General features: G+C 44.9%; 1 protein-coding gene across 3 annotated transcripts in view; it reads right to left on the bottom strand.

The window, feature by feature from the left end:
- focad (focadhesin) overlaps window positions 1-8,411 on the bottom strand; it is a 195,048-nt gene extending 186,637 nt beyond the window's left edge. For all 3 annotated transcript variants that reach the window (XM_078396041.1, XM_078396039.1, XM_078396040.1), the window contains exon 1: window positions 8,369-8,411. The gene's annotated coding sequence lies outside the window, so the exon portion shown is untranslated. The remainder of the gene's footprint in view (window positions 1-8,368) is intronic.
- Between the last annotated feature and the right edge of the window lie 7,235 nt (window positions 8,412-15,646).

Here is a 15,646-nt window from a genome sequence, read left to right as displayed (position 1 = left end):
ACCCCGACTTTTAATGCGATTTTGATAAAGTAATAAATATAGTTGCCAACACAAAGCGGTAATTTCATCAACAGTTCAGATAATGTCACAAATTGAAAGACTGAAGGCAAAGTGATTTATAATTGCATTCCTCTACAATATAAAGCAGTGGACCATTAACAGAGTTCAGATCAGGCTAATATTAAAACCACCAAAACAGAACCAGCTCCAGGCTCCACGCATTTTTTTCTCTCAAAGGCATGCAAGTATATTGATCAGATCAGGTGCATCCACATTAGGAATACTTTGTGACTAACATAAAGTAAATCTCACCTTGCTCTTAACATGATTAAACCAAATCATGTTTCATCCCAAAGTACAACTCCCTTATCTACATTTCTCACATTTTTCTTTCTTAAGACTCTAAATGAGATTGCCAATCAACTATACGGTGATTTCATTTCAAGCCTCATCCCTTCATGTGTGGAGTCATCAAGTAACAGTAAAAACAAATTCAATCCCATCAGTCCAGGCTCCAAAAAACAAAATCAAAATCCAGGTAAACAGGACATCATATTGACTATTTGAACAACACTTTCTTGAAGTGTGTGTCTGCATTTGTAGCCAAACCCAGCAACTTACTTAACTTGGTAAAAAATAACAACCAATCTGTAGGCAAAACATTTAGCGCTAAAGGCAGATTGGTCAACAGAGAGATGGAAGGGTTTAGCTGTTTGATAACGTTCCATGAGATAAATAAAGAAATTAACAGTGAATGTTACATACAAGAATTTCAATGAAAAACTCAACTCAATTCAAAGCAATTCAATGCTGTTCACCATCTGGGAAACTCACCAGTAAAACAGACTTCCTCACATATCTCCCATCATAAATGAGGCCCTCTCTCGTGTTTCCTTGGTACCCTGCAGCTCTGCCCTTGCTCCCCCTCCCCCTAGTCGCAACAGAGACAGAGTCCACCTAGTCCTTACCTTCCACCTCATCAGCCGTCGCATACAACACACAATCCCATGAAACTTTCGCCACCTCCTACGGGATCCCACCACTAGCCACATTTTCCCATCTCCACCCTTTTCCGCCTTCCGCAGAGATCATTCCCTCCGCAACTCCCTCATTAACTCATCGCTTCCCACCCAAACCACCCCCTCCCCAGGTACCTTCCCCTTCAACTGCAGAAGATACAACACCTGTCGTTATACTTCCTCCATTGACTCTGTCCAGGGACCCCGACAATCCTTTCAAGTGCGGCAGAGGTTCACTTGCACCTTCAACCCCATCGACTGTATCCGTTGTTCAAGATGTGGACTCTTGTACATCGGCGAGACCAAACGCAGACTGGGCAATCATTTCGCGGAACACCTTCGCTCAGCCCGCCTGAACCAATCTGATCTCCCATTTGCTGAACACTTTAATTTCTCCTTCCCATTCCTACACAGACCTTTCTGTCCTCGGTCTCCTCCAATGTCAGAATGAGGCTAAATGCAAATTGGAGGAACAGCGTCTCATATTTCGCTTGGGCAGCTTACAGCCCAGTGGTATGAATATTGATTTCTCTCACTTCAGGTAACCCCGGCATTCCCTCTCTCTCTATCCCTCCCCCATCCAAGTCCCACTAGCTTCTCATTTTTACCCTACAAACAGCTTACAATGGCCTGTTTCCTTTATCGTCGTTACGTTTTTGCATATCTTTCATTCATTGTTCTTTATCTCTCCACATCACTATCTATATCTCTTGATTCCCTTATCCCTAACCAGTCTGAAGAAGGGTCTCAACCCGAAACATCACCAATTCCTTCTCTCCAGAGATGCTCCAGCTTTTTGTGTCTATCTTCCTCACTAAGTGTGAGGAAGATAGTGTATCTTCGATACATTAATAAAACAAATAAAACACAACAATCTTTGTGATATTCTAATAACATTAAGACACAGAAATTATTGGAGCTATGTCCTCCATGGTAATGTTCACCACCTTGTGCACTGGAAATTACCCAAGGATTTTTCCTAGTTATCTGCTGAAATGTCATAAGATAACATTTCCAGGTGGCATAAACAAGATTTACATTCATATTGCACTGCGAGTTTTAAGTGAGTTAACGTTCCAGATCATTTACTCTGCAACTCTCTTCGCAGAAGCTACCTAGCCAAGTGTATATTTCATATTTATATCATCTACAATATCTTACCCTTTTGGACCTATGTCGTGATTGTTAGTGCATCCTATTCTTCTAACCCTGGACTCTTGTGCATCTTCACCCCCATTCATTGCACCGCTGGCGGCCTGGGTTTCTTTTGCCTGATCCCTGCAAACTGAAATTCCGTTCATTGTCCAATAAATCCTAACTGCTGTTAATTGGCCGAGCTCTCTGAAGAAATTCTGCACCTATCCTGATTCAAGGAAGAGAAAGACGACTGCAAAAACCAAATGACATAGCCAGATGTCTCCACAGTTGAAAATTATGCAGAAGTACAATTGAAATTATTATGGGAAATCCTTTAAAAATTCATATTTACTGTAGTCCTTGACTATATAAATGCCCTTCCTGTCATAAATTTGAATTTAGTACACCAATATTTGCACCCATCATTGTTAAAATTGCAAATGACAATACATTATTAAAACATTATTAAAATATTAAATTATTAATACATTATTAAAATATTTTTTCTTAAGAATCATATTGCAGTCACTACTGTTATGTACAATGCAATTCTCATTTTAAATTCGTACATACTATTACATCTGTTTCAAGTTCAAGCCCATAACTCGATAATTCTAATGAAAACGACCCATCTCTTCCAACAATAGTCGATATCAACTTGTTTTATGTAGCACTTTTAAGCAGTAACAGATCCAAACGATTTTACAGTTCAGCTAACAATCAAAATTGGACACTGAACCAAAAGGATCAAAACCTCAGTCAGTTAAATTTTATGTTCCACCCCATTAGTTTACTTTCAACGTATTATCCTGCAGGGTTTCTGCCAGCTCCAACAAGATTCCACCACCGGACACATACTTGCCTCCCCTCTCCTTACCCAGTCGTCTATCACCTACAACTTGTCCTATGGCCAACCAAATCAAACTCAAGCATGAAAAAGGACACCTCATCTTCCATAAGAGTACATTGCAGCCTTCCAGACTCAATATCAAATTCTCTAACTTTAATTAACATACTCTTTTTTTATGCTTACCTGGTCTAGCCAGTCAACAACAAATTATACAATTGCATAACCTGATTCCTCGATGCCACATGGCTTCACTCAATCAGAGGAACTCTCTCTGTTCCACCCACATTCCGCTGATAGCAAGACTTACATATTTCCCTCTTTTGCAAATCTGATTAAGGATCCCTCACCAAAAACATTAGCTGGTTCTTTCTACAGGCTGAAGTTTTTCCAGTATTTTCTATTTTCTCTGTTGTTATATCAAGTTTTTTTAAAATCCAATTTACACATATCTAGGCTGCCATCAACAAATACTCACACAGTCCAAGAATCTTAATATGCTGGGAATTGTGACCGTTAGGCCATTTAAATTGATCCTATCATAGACATTCCTTTTGTTTTTTGTACATCCCTCTTCCCCATTTTTTCCAATTGAAAACCAACCTGCAGCTCTTGCTTTCCCAGTTCTAATGAAGGGGCACAATTGCCTGTTTCTCTTTCCGTAGATGCTGTCTGACCCATTGAATTTTTCCAGCAATCTTTGTGTTTCATAATTGCAACTGCAATGGGTTTTTATGTTTCCAGATTTATGAAGTATTTTGGAGGTGCACAGGTAGTGATGGGCATGTTTCAAAGGAATTTTAGAGCCTAGTTTTCAGGAAATTGAAAAACATAGCCTTCAATTGTGAAAGATATATTATTGGCCAGAATTAGAGGAAGTGAGCAGAGGCGGCTGAGGGACGGCCTTTTTTACATTGTTTTTGTAGGTGCCTTATACAATGTCAATATGTGCTCTTATTGTAGTACAGTAATGGATTGCTGAAAGTTATCTTTTTGTAACTCTGCAATTAATGGCACAATGTTTTATGTATTTCATGGCAGTGGCATTGTGAGTTAATGAAAATCAAAATACTACAGATGCTGTTAATCTGAAATAAAACAAAAAATGCTGGAAACACAAAAGGTCATGCAGCATCTCTGAAACCCCTTTGTGAGAACTGGCTAAGAGAGTAAACAATTTAGTATTAAATTGTAGAGTGGGGGAAAAGAATGGATAAATCACAGAGAACACCTCTTATAGGCCTGGGAAAAAGCTGTAGATAGAGCAATCTGTAAAGTTAATAACGACAGTTAAAGATAAAAAAAACACAAAGCAACATCTAAGACATGGGTGCAGCTCAACATTATTCAAGTAAATGTTATTCACGTTATTCCCTTTACCATGTATCTGTACACTGTGGATGGCTCGATTGTAATCATGTATTGCCTTTTCACTGACTGGTTAGCACACAACAAAAGCATTTCACTGTACCTCGGTACACGTGACAATAAACTAAACTCAAACGGACAGAGAGATAATATAATCAAAGGAATGTAAGAGTTGTGAAATGCAGAGCTGTAGGACCTGTCCAGCAGGTCAAGTAATGCAAGTTGAGCAGGGAACAGGAAGCTAATAGTTGTCAGCGCAAACTGAATGCAGGTACTCCACGAAGTGATCACCTAACATGTGTTTGTGTTTCCCACATGGAAATCACATTGCAAGCTCCACGTTCAGGCAGAGTGCTTTACCATTGCCCGAAAGAGCTGTTTGATTCCCTGAAATGTGCGAAGAGGTGAAAAGCCAGGCTTAGCATCTCTAGAGCATTCCAAATTAGGTATTCTGAGAAAGGGAAGAGTTGGCAGAGATGAAAGAGTAGGCCAGGGAGTTGCAAAGGAAATTATTCCTTCAGAAAGCTGAAAGGGGTGCAAAGAGGAAGCTGTGCTCTGGTAGAGGAATCTAATTGAAGCTGGTGAGAATCGCAAAGGATGATCTGCTGAATGCAAGAGGCTACTGGGGTGGATGGTCAGCATCAGGGGTGCTATATTTTTGTTCTGTCCAGGAAAGAGGGCGAGATCAGAGACATGGGAAACAGATGGGAAGATGTCAAAAGCCACTGTCAACTATGGTGCACGCAAAGACATGATTCGGGAAGAAGCAAGGTACTTCAGAGGCATCTGTGTGGAAAGTTTTATCAGAGCAGACAGAATAAAGACAGTAACTGGGAGATTGGAATGGTGTCATTACTGGTGACAAGGTGGGAGGAAGTATTGCTGAGGTAGCTGTGGGAATCAGTAGATTTGTAATAGGTTCTTGACACTCACGTATTCCTTAGGATGGAGACAGAGAGATTGAGAAAGGATAAGGAGGGGTCAGGGATTGACCGGGTGAAAATAAGAGCAGAGTGGAATCAGGAGGAAAAGTATTAAAATCTTTGAGTTCAGCATTATTAGTGCAGGACGCAGCACCAATACAATTGTTGATACACCAAACGAAGAGGCGAGGAATGAGTTGTTGATTATTTTGAGTTTATAAAACAGGTCACACTTGTCCATAGATCTGATGTTTATTTTAAAACAAAATGAACTTATATTGATGTTAAAGTTTAAATTAGTGGATTGGAATGCATGTTTTCCTTAAGCTTTACAAATATTGTCATTCACAAGAAAGGCAAAACTATTCAATGACATCGAACAAGTTATTTAACTATCCATCTTAATAGTTAAAATTACAAAGTATCTTTCTAATATTTTATTTACTCAGTAAATGAGTGCAATTTCATTGTTTAACTATTTACATTTAACAAATATTCTTATCCATTCTTCCATCCTTCGTTTTCCCTTGCAGAATCAGATTCATTTGATTGAAAGGCACCATTGGTAAAAATCAGAGAATGCTGTAAATACTCTGCAGGTCAGACTGCATCTGTGGGAAGAGAAATAGAATTAATGCTTCAGGTCAAAGATCTTCATCAAATGATTCAGAACACTGTTCTGATGAAGGGTCTTTAACCTGAAATAATAACTGTGTCTCTTCCCATGGATATGACCTGACCAGCATTGTCTTTCCATTATTTTCTGTTTATATTTTACATTTTCAGCATCTGTCATGTTTTTTTTAACTGGCTCTTCAAACCCCTCCTCCACACCCAGCCATGCCAACCATCAAGTACCCACCTATACTCATCACACTTGGTCGACAGTAATCTACACCTTGCCAATGCAAGTATTTATCTAGATACTTTTTAAATGTTGTGATTACCTGTCTCCATCAACCCCCATGGCAGTATATTCTAGATTCCAATCATTCCCAGCAACAAAAAAAAATTCTCCTCGGGTCTCCTCAAAGCTCGAAAGCTATACCCTCTGATTTTCGATCCTTCTGCAAGATCCTAATTCTCCCCATTATAAGTTATAATTTTTAAGTTCCATTTTCTTCAAATATTATCCTAATTGAGAACTAATTTATCCTCCCTACTTCATCTCCCTTTTTCAAGTGACCATTGAGCTCAAACCACTGTAACAATTCACTTCCACTCTGGCTCATTCTCATTGTGAAATGAACAATACTTGCAGCAGGGATATCCCAACATTATGATCAACAATGAACTATGAATCAACATTTTCTTTTACAGAAGCATAGGATGCCAGAGCACCCCTGAGACCAAACTCAAAACATATTGTATTTGGAGTAGCCATTGGAAATGGCTCCATAGCAGACTGGAGTGGCAGAGGAATCAGCCTAATTTCTTCTCAAAATGGATTGTTGGAAGCATCAGTGGACGGAATGAACATGTTTTGGGTTAGGATCATACGCAAAACGTCAAATATCCATTCCCTCGTTAGATGCTGCCCGACCCGCTGAGGTCCTCCAGCACTATGTCTTTCGCTCAAGATTATAGCATCTGCAGTTCTTGGCGTCTCAACTTCTCATATAGCCTTGGCCTGATCAAATGGGTCCTGATCACTTTAATGTTTTTGTGCTATTTGGCAGAAAGCCGCTTTCTCAAAGAGTTGAATAAGAAAATAACTGCAGATGTTGGTACAAATCGAAGGTATTTATTTCACAAAATGCTGGAGTAACTCAGCAGGTCAGGCAACATCTCAGGAGAGAAGGAATGGGTGACGTCACCCATTCCTTCTCTCCTGAGATACTGCCTGACCTGCTGCCTGACCTGCTGAGTTACTCCAGCATTTTGTGAAATAAATACCTTCTCAAAGAGTTGAACTCTTTTTGAGTTGCAGTTACTGCATCACCAACTAAAGTACTGAGGAATCCCAGACCCAGACTAGCGGATTCACTCGGAATTGGTTCCCTCTCTTGGCCGCTACCCAGTGACGACGGTTGGAAAGTTCAAATTGTTGAGAAAGGGCAACGACACAATCCCACGACAGCAATGATCACTTCTTTTATGAATCTCGGAGCAGCCAGCGTTTATTGTATGAAACAACTGCTGTTCCTAAAGTGAACTACTTGTAAAGTCTCTATTGGTATATACTTTAATACAACCTTACTCTTTAGTGTGTAGTAAGGAACTACAGATGCCGGTTTAAACCGACGATAGACACAAAAAGCTGGAGTAACTCAGCGGGACAGGCAGCATCTCTGGAGAGAAGGAATGGGTGACATTTCGGGACGAGACCCTCCTTCAGTCCTTCCTCTGAAGTTTTGGATTTGAACCTCAAGCAGGTCAGCAGGACAAGTTACTGCACTCGAAAACAGCCAACCAGAATGCACTTTGTCGCTCATTCTTTAGGAACTGTATTTTAATGAAAGCGCGAACAGAATTGCCTAGATGGCGTAATTTCACAATGCAAATAAACCTAAAATGCTATTTATGATCTTTTTTTAAGTTTGGCTATTTTAACTAAAACATTGGTGACTTTATAGGATCATAAAGTAAAATAACACAAATTGTGGATCCTTCGTCACTGTATTTTCAACCGGCGATGAGATCGAGCAAAATGAGGGACTGAAATTGAACAGGTGGACAAATCATTTGCTGACATTGCTTATTGCCTGCAACAGGGAGCAATTGATGGAGGACTGCAAATAAAGCTGCAGCCGGTCATTCTAGAGCATCAGTGATATGCAAGCGCCGGGCAGCAGAAGGCTCGGGAAACTGGATGAGACCCAGACTTCAGTGCCTATCTTCAGTTAAAAACCAGCATCTGCAGTTCATTTCCTGCACACAACGCACCCAGGGCAGGCACGTTGTAGACCCAGGCCTCGCTGTCACCGTCCCCTCACTCGCTCAATCTCTCAGTGACTCTCTCCGAGATGGACACAATGTGAAGCCAAACGTGCCCACTACTTCAGACGGCGCCACAGGCGACTCGCCCGGACCTTGTGCTGGTTAGTTCGAGCGGCCGCCCCGCAATACTTTACCCGGAAGGCGGTCCCTCCGTCGGCCTCTGCTCACTGCTCGGCGCGCCCCCGCGACATGTGGAGCTGGACGTGCGCGCCCCCGCGACACGTGGAGCTGGACGTGCGCGCCCCCGCGACACGTGGAGCTGGACGTGCGCGCCCCCGCGACACGTGGAGCTGGACGTGCGCGTCCCCGCGACACGTGGAGCTGGACGTGCGCGCCCCCGCGACACGTGGAGCAGGACGTGCGCGCCCCACGCGACACGTGGAGCTGGACGTGCGCGCCCCCCGCGACACGTGGAGCTAGGCTGGCCCCATGACTCGTGGAGCTGGACGTGTGCGCCCCGTGGATATATGGAATTGGACGTGCGCGCCCACGCGACACGTGGAGCTAGACTGGCCCCATGACTCATGGAGCTGGACATGCGTGCCCCTGCGACACGTGGAGCTGGACTTGCGCGCCCCCCGCGACACGTGGAGCAGGACTTGCGCGCCCACCGCAACATGTGGAGCTGGACTTGCGCGCCCCCTTGGCTCGTGGAGCTGGATGCGCACGCCACGGGGATATGTGGAGCTGGACATGCGCAGCCCCGCGACACGTGGAGCAGGACTTGCGCGACACCGCGACACGTGGAGCTGGACGTGCGCGCCCCATTGGCTCGTGGAGCTGGATGTGCGCGCCCCGGGGATTCGTGGAGCTGGACGTGCGCGGCCCCGCGACACGTGGAGCGGTACGCACGCCCCCTGCGACATGTGGAGCTGGACGCACGCGCCCCCCCCCCCCCCCCCCCGCGACATGTGGAGCTGGACGCGCGCGCCCCCCACCGCGACACGCGGAGCTGGACACTCGCGCCCCCGCGACACGCGGAGCTGGATGCGCGTGCCCCCATGACTCGTGGAGCTGGATGTGAGCGCCCAGGGGATATGTGGAGCTGGACGTGCGCAGCCACCGCGACACGTGCAGCAGGACGTGCGCGCCCCCCGCGACACGTGGAGCTGGACGTGCGTGACCCGCGATACGTGGAGCTGGACTGGCCCCATGACTCGTGGAGTGGGACGTGCGCGCCCCCGTGACACGAGGAGCAGGACTTGCGCGCCCACCGCGACACGTGGAGCTGGACGTGCTCGCCCCCTTGGCTCGTGGAGCTGGACGTGCGCGCCCCCCCCCCCGCGACATGTGGAGCTGGACGCGCGCGCCCCCCACCGCGACACGCGGAGCTGGACACGCGCGCCCACGCGACACGCGGAGCTGGATGCGCGTGCCCCCATGACTCGTGGAGCTGGATGTGAGCGCCATGGGGCTATGTGGAGCTGGACGTGCGCAGCCCCCGCGACACGTGGAGCAGGACGTGCGCGCCCCCCGCGACACGTGGAGCTGGACGTGCGTAACCCGCGATACGTGGAGCTGGACTGGCCCCATGACTCGTGGAGTGGGACGTGCGCGCCCCCGCGTCACGAGGAGCAGGACTTGTGCGCCCACCGCGACACGTGGAGCTGGACGTGCTCGCCCCCTTGGCTCGTGGAGCTGGACGTGCGCGCCCCCTGCGACACGTGGAGCTGGACGTGCGCGCCCCGGGGGACACGTGGAGCTGGACGTGTGCGTCCCTGCGACACGTGGAGCAGAGCACGCGACCGCACCACTCCTCCTTTGCCTGCTTCTTCCATGGGACGTGTTGTGGTTATTGTCGCTGCTCAGGTTAACGCAAAATACGAAACTATTTAATCACATTGGCAGACGGCTGGATATTTTTGGTTCCACTTTCAAATTTTAACAGTCAATCATGTGACAACTTTCCGCTCAAGTCTAATGATTTTATTATGCATGAAGCTGATACACATGTTCTACAGATGGCTTTATTCACAAAATGCTGGAGTAACTCAGCAGATCAGGCAGCATCTCGGGTGAGAAGGAATGGGTGACGTTTCGGGTCGAGACCCTTCTTCAGACTGATGGCATGTTCTACAGATGGCATTTGTTTTTAGTGAAGTTTAAGATTTGAGGGATTTATTTTGAAAGTGCCTATCTATAGGAAATTGAGGAGCTGAGGACTCGATGCATTATACACCGTGCTAAGCTCTGGTACATCCGCAGATGTAACGTGAAAGGTAAGGCGTGAGCCAGGGATCTTTGGTAAAGTGGGCACTGAAGGGAATAGCATTGAGAACCCTACTTAGTCCAACTCAATTGAATCATGTGCTCCCAGAGCCTCATGAACGTCCACATCATCCTGACTGCTCAAAACACCGGAATGACTTGCAATTTTAAAACAATAATTCAACAAAGCATTCATTAGGTCTTGCAGGATATCTGGCGATTGTCCAACAGCAGAACTCATCAAACATTGATCTGTTTGCCTTTTGCTCCAAGTGTGCAAGGCCCAACACATTTAAAGAGGATTTTTTTTCAAAAATCAATAATCTATCCCAGGTTATTGATGGAGACCACAGAGGAGACAGCAAAGGTCTGGACAAAGATCTTTGTTTCTTCTCTCGCTGCAGGCGAGGTCCCGAAGGAATGGAGAGTGGCCAATGTTGTTCCTTTTGTTTAAGAAAGGAAGTAGAGAGAATCCAGGGAACAATAGGCCAGTAAACCTGATGTCAGTGGTAGAAAACGACTGTAGAGAATTCTTCAAGCTAGGATTCACTCCAATTTTGAAGAGAATGGGCGATAGACAATCGACAATAGGTGCAGGAGTAGGCCATTCGGCCCTTCGAGCCAACACAACCATTCAATGTGATCATGGCTGATCATTCTCAATCAGTACCCCGTTCCGGCCTTCTCCCCATACCCCCTGACTCCGCTATCCTTAAGAGCTCTATCTAGCTCTCTCTTGAATGCATTCAGAGAACTGGCCTCCACTGCCTCCTGAGGCAGAGAATTCCACAGATTTACAACTCTCTGACTGATATCCAGAAAGTGTAAGGAATTCACGATGTCTCGGCCTTATGGATTCAGAACTGGCTTAATCATAGAAGACAGAGGGTTGTGGTGGATGGTAGATATTCTGGTAAGAGGTCTGTGACCAGTGGAGTTCCGCAGGGATCTGAGCTGGGACACCTGTTGTTTGTGATTCTATATAAATGACATTGATGTAAATGTAGATAGAGGGAGAACTGGGAAGGGGAGGGGAAGAGAGCGACAGAGGAACAATCTAAAGTTGGAAAAGTCAATGTTCATACCGCTGGGCTGCAAGCTGCCCAAGCGAAATATGAGGTGCTGTTCCTCCAATTTCCAGTGGGCCTCACTATGGCACTGGAGGAGGCCCATGACAGAAAGGTCAGACTGGGAGTGGGAGGGGGAGTTGAAGTGCTCAGCCACCGGGAGATCAGGTTGGTTAAGGTGTTGAGCGAAGGTGTTGAGCAAAACGATCGCCGAGCCTGCGTTTGGTTTCGCCGATGTAAAGAAGTTGACATCTAGAGCAGCGGATACAATAGATGAGGTTGGAGGAGGTGCAGGTGAACATCTGTCTCACCTGGAAAGACTGTTTGGGTCCTTGGATGGAGTTGAGGGGTAGGTAAAGGGACAGGTGTTGCATCTCCTGCGGTTGCAGGGGAAAGTGCCCGGGGATGGGGTGGTTTGGGTAGGAAGGGACGAGTGGACCAGGGAGTTACGGAGGGAACGGTCCCTTTGGAACGCAGAAAGGGGAGGAAATGGGAAGATGTGGCCAGTGGTAGGGTCCCGTTGTAGGTGACGGAAATGTTGGTGGATGATTTGTTGAATATGCTGGTTGGTGGGGTGGAAGGTGAGAACGAGGGGGATTCTGTCCTTGTTACGAATGGGGGAGGGGGAGCAAGAGCGGAGCTGCGGGATGTAGAAGAGACCCTAGTGAGAGCCTCATCTATAATGGAAGAGTGGAAGTCCCGTTTCCTGAAGAATGAGGACATCTCTGATGCCCTAGTGTGAAACACCTCATCCTGGGCATAGACGGAGGAATTGGGAGTAGGCTCCCCCCATTCATAACAAGGACAGAATCCCCCTCGTTCTCACCTTCCACCCCACCAGCCAGCGTATTCAACAAATCATCCGCCAACATTTCCGTCACCTACAACGGGACCTTCGATTTGTACCAGCATCTGCAGTTATTTTCTTACACTTGATGTAAATGTAGATGGGTTGGTGGATAAGTTTGCTGATGACACCAAAATTGGAGGAGTTTCAAACAGTGATGAATGCTGTCAGAAGATACAGCAGGATACAGATCAGCTGCAGAAATGGGCGGAGAAATAGTAGATGGAATTTAACATGAGCAAGTGTGAGGTGTTGTGCTTTGGAAGGATGAATGTAAGAGGAGAGTATACAGTTAATGGAAAGACCCTTAAAACCATTGATGTGCAAAGGGATCTTGGAGTCCACGTTCATGGCTCACTGAAGGCGACAGCACAAGTAGATAGGGTGGTAAAGAAGGCGTATGGTATGTTTGCCTTCATTTCTAGGGACATTGAGCATGAGAGTCAGGAGGTCGCGCAGCTCTATAGGATTGGTTAAGTCGCATTTGGAGAATCGCATGTAGTTCTGGTCGCCCCATTGCAGGAAGGATGGGGAGGCTTTAGAAGGGGTGCAGAGGATTTTCATCAGCATGCTGCCTGGATTTGAGGGTTTCAACTACAGGAGAGGTTGGGTAGACTTTGATTATTTTCTCTGGAACATCCAAGGTTGAGTGGAGACTTGATGGAAGTATATAAAATTATGAGAGGCACAGAACCAGAACCTTTTTCCCAGAGTAGAAATGTCCAGCTCTAAGATGAGAAGGGAAAAGTTTAAAGGAGATGTGCAGGGGAAATGTTTTTTACATAGATAGTAGTGGGACCTGGAACGTATTGCCAAGGGTGGTAGTGGAGGCAGATACGATAGTGGTGTTTAAGAGGCTTTTAAATAGGCACATGGAAGTGCAGGGATATGCATCATGAGATCAGTTTCTTGGCATCATGTTCGCCACAAACATCGTGGGCTGAAGGGCTTGTTCCTGTGCTGCACTTTTCTATGGTCTATGTGAAAGTTAGGAATAGTCTGTTTCAGTTAGGTGAAATAGATCCCAACTCTGACACTTACAGAAAACTGGGGGAAATGTTTTATATTTGCTTCAAAACATGGAAGGGTGAGAGCTGAACATGGACTCTTTCCCTGAAGCTGTTTCATAGGATTTGAATTTTTCAGAAATTTCAGAGGGATGAGGGTGAATCAGGCAAGATCCCCAGGGCTTTCTGAAAAGGAAGCATTGGGAAGACAAGAGACAGATTTTTGTGAGTCCTTGCAAACCTTTATTTTTAAAACAGCATCACTAGATGATCTGGTCATTATCTCAGTGCTGTTTATCATAATTTGTAGGTACAAATCTGTTGGAGATGTTCCTGCATTGCAGCAATGTCTACACTCAAAAGTACCTCATTATCTGTGAAACTCTTTGAGATATTCAAAGCTGTGATGGGAATTGCTATTCTTCTGCCGTATCTCCAAATATCAAAATCAACTAATGCTGGTGCAGAAAAGATTGGTCAGTCCCCTATTTACTGCCCAAATATGTATAACTGAAAAAATATTAGATAAGATCACAGAACAACAGCTAGTATTTATAATAATAATAATAATATATTTATTTTATATAGCGCCTTAACACATGCACAAAGCGCTTTACAAATACAATTAACATAGAAACAAACAGACAAACAGACAAACTATCCTGACGTAAGCTTTTTCGTAGAAAATAATGTTTTCAAAGAATATCACAAAGCTGGTGATGAATGTTGAATGAAATGTAAAGGAATTTAGAGGATGGTGAATAACACAAAAGCCGATGCCTCCCAATAACAAAACAAACACTGTTTTGTTTGACATTTCCCAAGTGTATATGTTAAAACATTGAATTTAAGAGCCTTATTAAACCAAATGAAACCAGAACTTTGTCCTAGTGCATCAGTCACTGAAAGGAAGCATGCAGGCACAGCAGGCAGTGAAGAAAGCCAATGGAATGTTGGCCTTCATAACAAGGGGAGTTGAGTATAGGAGCAAAGAGGTCCTTCTGCAGTTGTACAGGGCCCTAGTGAGACCGCACCTGGAGTACTGTGTGCAGTTTTGGTCTCCAAATTTGAGGAAGGATATTCTTGCTATTGAGGGCGTGCAGCGTAGGTTTACTAGGTTAATTCCCGGAATGGCGGGACTGTCATTTGTTGAAAGACTGGAGCGACTAGGCTTGTATACACTGGAATTTAGAAGGATGAGAGGAGATCTTATCGAAATGTATGATTATTAAGGGGTTGGACACGTTAGAGGCAGGAAACATGTTCCCAATGTTGGGGGAGTCCAGAACAAGGGGTCACAGTTTAAGAATAAGGGGTAGGCCATTTAGAACTGAGATGAGGAAAAAGTTTTTCAGTCAGAGAGTTGTGAATCTGTGGAATTCTCTGCCTCAGAAGGCAGTGAAGGCCAATTTTCTGAATGCATTCAAGAGAGAGCTAGATAGAGCTCTTAAGGATAGCGGAGTCAGGGGGTATGGGGAGAAGGCAGGAAAGGGGTACTGATTGAGAATGATCAGCCATGATCACATTGAATGGCGGTGCTGGCTCGAAGGGCCGAAGCACCTATTGTCTATTTTAAATTGCTGCAATATTGAACATGTAAATTAAAAGATCCAAGCCTTTTTAATGTTTTTGATATTCTAAAACAAAATATGAAACTAAGTGATGGGATGTGATATTTTCTGTCTGTGTCTCAGCAACTTTTGTGGGAATTTATAGTATCAACAAACTCAGTTCTTTCTCCTGTGACAGTGTGCATTTTTAACTTTTCAATACCATCCATTTTTATATTTTCAATATCAGCTATTTTTATTCATGTTCATAGGTTATAGGAGCAAAAAAAGGCCATTCGGCCCATCAGGTCTGCTCCACCATCTAATCATGGCTGATCTATCTTTCCCTCTCAACCCCATTCTCCTGCCTTCTCTGACACGCTTTCTAATCAAGAATCTGTCAATCTCCGCCTTTAAAATATCCATTGAATTGCCCTCCACAGCCATCTCTAGCAATGAATTCACAGATTCACCACCCTCTGATTAAAGGAATTCCTCCTCATCTCTTTTCGAAGGGTACTTCCTTTAATTCTGAGACTACATCCTCTGGTTGTAGACTCTCCCACCAGTGGAGATATCCTCTCCACATTCACTTTATCCAGGCCTTTCACTATTCGGTAAGTTTCAATGAGGTCTCCCCCCTCATCCTTCTAAACTCCAGCGATTAAAAGGCACAATGCCATCAAATGCTCATCATATGTTAACCCAATCATTCTTGGGATCATTCTTGTAA

Source organism: Rhinoraja longicauda, chromosome 3 (assembly GCF_053455715.1).
Source record: "Rhinoraja longicauda isolate Sanriku21f chromosome 3, sRhiLon1.1, whole genome shotgun sequence".
NCBI lineage: Eukaryota > Metazoa > Chordata > Chondrichthyes > Rajiformes > Arhynchobatidae > Rhinoraja > Rhinoraja longicauda.
The sequence above is the reverse complement of the archived record's forward strand: the minus strand, read 5'-3'. Positions and strand labels throughout refer to the sequence as shown.